Source organism: Odontesthes bonariensis, chromosome 11, assembly GCF_027942865.1.
Source record: "Odontesthes bonariensis isolate fOdoBon6 chromosome 11, fOdoBon6.hap1, whole genome shotgun sequence".
NCBI classification, from domain to species: domain Eukaryota; kingdom Metazoa; phylum Chordata; class Actinopteri; order Atheriniformes; family Atherinopsidae; genus Odontesthes; species Odontesthes bonariensis.
The window spans coordinates 38,686,282-38,690,022 of NC_134516.1; the positions used below are offsets into that span (position 1 = coordinate 38,686,282).

General features: G+C 41.8%; 1 long non-coding RNA gene across 1 annotated transcript; it reads left to right on the forward strand.

Moving 5' to 3' along the window:
* Nucleotides 1–976: 976 nt before the first annotated feature.
* On the forward strand, nt 977–1,698 carry LOC142391456 (uncharacterized). The gene is made up of 4 exons (XR_012770576.1): nt 977–1,070; nt 1,176–1,273; nt 1,362–1,450; nt 1,560–1,698. It is a non-coding gene; the product is annotated as an uncharacterized LOC142391456 (long non-coding RNA).
* The last annotated feature ends 2,043 nt before the right edge of the window (nt 1,699–3,741 follow it).

The following is a 3,741-nucleotide window of genomic DNA, read 5'->3' on the forward strand; positions in this document are numbered from 1 at the left end:
ATGTATAATAATAATGATAAGATAAAGATAAAATAAGCATGCAACAGCAATATTCTAAAAGGTTGCTTAAATAAAATAAAAATATAGAAATCTGGCCTGTATACATAATGTGCAGTAGTGCGCTCAGTGTTTTATTGTGTATGGCTTAATTCGGTGTCACAATGGTCACAATATCGCCGAGGTCTTTTCTTTGTCCTTGCAGAGTCCATTTTTGTGTCAACACAGTGCAAATTGCCAGCTGTGGTCAGACAACATTAAATAGCAAAAGGACGGGAGGTTGTCTCGCGAGTATTCCGTGTAATGACGTGTACGCATATGATTGGTGGAGCTTAACGGCTCGCATAAGCTCTCGTTCAATCACGTATGAGAAACATTGTGTCGTGCAGTGTAAACAAAAAGTTTAAGGAGCAGATCTGGCGGCAGAAAGGCAGACAGAAGGAGACTGAGGTCCCTTGCTGTGAAAACTGCCCTGGTTTGTGCAATACAATGGCTGGAAGACGACTTGCTTTCAACTCCCCAGCAACTCTCTGCGGGTCTACAGGTTTGTGTGTTTTTTTCTACTTGCACATGACCATTTGATTGTTTAATTTTAGTCTTGTTGACACTGTACAGCACTTGGGACAGTTCTCGCTGATTTTAAATGTGCTGTATATTAAACTTACTTACTCACTTGCTTACAGGCAGATAAAATGAAAGTCCTGTTGAATGCTATGACCGGAATGTCTCGTATGGTGGCCAGCACTGTGGATACGGTCGTGGAGAGGGTTCTGGAGGGAATCGACCAGAGATTCGCTAGGTTGGAGGCAAGATGGCCGTCGAGAACGGACTGGAGTTACATTCCAGAGAAGTTGAAGAGCGCACCCCCAAGAGAAGGCGGATACAAAATCCGAAAATCGCGGTAAGAGTAGGTTATTGACTGTGGCTTTAGGCTAAACTCAACTTAATTGTGTCCATCACGTGAAAACCAGTGTGAGTTGCTTTATTTAAAAAAATTAATTTCGTGTTTTCAATTTATAGGAAGCAGCTCGCCGCCTGCATAACTCACCGTGGCATTATAATCCAGGTCAAGGGTAAGAATAAGTGAATGTTCTCCCAATATCTAGTTGAGTTGGACCTGATGTTACGTTACGTCAATGCAGTTTTTTTTATTAACCATAGGCCTATTGTTTTTACAGGCTACTGTCACCTCACAATATGGATGTAACGAGTCGCTTGAAGGAGGCGGTGGCAAACAGTCCGAACTTCAGAGAGGCAGACGGGGACACTATCGAGGGTGAGCGGCGCTGACTTTTACCATGGCTGGCACTGATACTTTTAAGCACTGGTCATTTTATTCATTCCTCTTGTTTGTTTGTTTTTAGCAGCGTGACGGACCTGTGTGCTGTGCTACAGGCGCGTCTTGAAGCCAACCCGAAATACTCACAGTCTCACCACAGAAGAGTGAAAGAGAGTAAGAACATATACGCTGTCAATATGACTTTTGTTACTTTATAGACAAGTTGTCAATATGCTGTGCATGGATAGACTATGTTTTGATTATTTATTGGTTATTCCAACAGCTCCCAGAAGCCAGCTTCTGATCCAGGATGAGGACGTCTGACAACTCCCGCAGACCCTGCAGGGACCGGAGCAATGCGAAGAATGCGGATTCCAAACGGCGGCGTTTAGACTTATTGTGTATATTGTAGGCTACAGCAGTGTGTGTGTATATAGTTTTCAATTCTTTATTATCAACATGGTTCTTATTACAATGTAAGCTATTTACATTGTGTGGTGTGGCAATAAAAGCGCTTTAAAAAAAAAAGTTTCCTTTTTCATTTCCTCAATAGATTCACGTCATTCATGCCTGCATTAGCCTAGTCATAGTGCAGCTTATAAGAATGACGTGAATATATGAAGTACACAAACATCCCAGGAATATTAGTAATCATAATCACAATTATTAATCATAATTGCTGAGTGATATGCCCATATAAAGTATGCATATATTAACCTTATTGGCCAATGGGCGGTCAGCTTTACAGGAGCTTTTTTATGTAATCACGTGCCTTTTTCGTCCAATACCAGCGAGGCCAGTGAGAGGTCCAGGCACTCTCACAGCGGGGTGCTAATCGCTGGGCCATTAGCACCCCGCTGTGAGAGCCCGCCGCGAGCCGGGTTCGTTTCCGACGATTTTCTCGCTCAACAAACTTAAAGTTTGTCTGCCTGCAAGCGCCCAGGTGCGTCCGAAAATTAGGCAAATTCGCGGATGTTCACTGCCGTCCACAGTGACACAAATCCCTCTTTTCGTGCAGTGAAAAGTGTCCATGGCCTACAGAGTAGGATGCAGGGTGCTGTTAGTAAGGTGGAGGAATGGTCCCAAGAATGGGGCTTCCGTTTGTCTGTTGAGAAAACACAGGTCATCTGTTTCTCAAAAAAAAGGGTGAATCCCAATGTGAATCTCAGACTGTATGGGCAGATACTAGTGATGGGTCCGGCAACACCGACGCGTCGGTGAATGTGTCAAGCCCACAGACCAAAACCAGTGTCGGTGCGCGTATTGGTTTCAGCAAGTCACGTGACCGATACAGTAACTGTTTCGAAATGACACTGGACGCCAAACTGGGTTTATAAGGAAGCGAATCTGTTAACGGGATGCATTTGCCAAAAGAATTCGTGATTTTTTTTTTTTTTTTTGGGTACAGTGTCAACGATGGAACAGCCTCCAAACAAACGAAAGGTTTCCGCAGTGTGGGACCATTTTGATCTTACATCGGAAGATAAGGTATTTATTTTCATTTTGTTGTCGTTTCATCCGGTTCTTTTAAGTTTCTACTTGATCTATCTGAATCCAAATTCAGCTGAAATTGACTCTTAGTTTACTTTCATATTATGTTCTGCAGGTTAAGTGTCGCATATGTTCGACAGAATTGTCTTATTTAAATAAATCAACCTCCTCAATGCTGAGGCATTATAGGGCAAAACATGAGAATGAAGTCCCAGACACACCTAGAATAACATCAGGTAAACACCCATTTTACAAATTACTCAGTTGATTTTAATGAGTTATTTAATCTAAATGTATTGCTTACTTCATTTTTAACCATCAAGCTTCTAGGAAGCAAATGCTGGATGAGGCTCTATTGAATTTCATTGTGAAGGATTGCCAGCCTCTCAGCATTGTGGAGAGTCAAGGGTTCAAGGAACTGGTTCAAGTCCTTGAACCTTCATATGTTTTGCCAACCAGAAAGGTTTGTGTGGAAATTATCTAAAGTAGTAGTTTAAATAAAAAAATAGTTTAATCTTTAATTTTAATATATTGATTTTGTTTTGGTTTCACTGGTATAATTTTCAGACCATCAAACAAATGTTGGCCAAAAAGTTTGAGGAGGAACGGGAACGAGTGAAAATGGAAGTACAGCAAGCTGTGGCAGTGAGTATAACGGCTGACATGTGGACCTCTGTGAACATGGAGGCTTATTTGGCTCTTACCTGTCACTACATTAATGAAAATATGCAGTTGTGTACATCTGTGTTAGGTGTAAAATACTTTCCACAAAGTCACACTGCTGACAATTTGGCCCAAGTCAAAAGAGACATAATGGAGGACTGGGCCATAACCAATAAAGTAAGGTGTCTTGTGACTGATGCAGCACCAAACATGATCGCATCCGCTAGGCAGCTAGTAATTCGGCACTCCATTTGCATTGCACATACTCTCAATTTATTAGTTAGAAAATCATGTGATCAGATCCCCACACT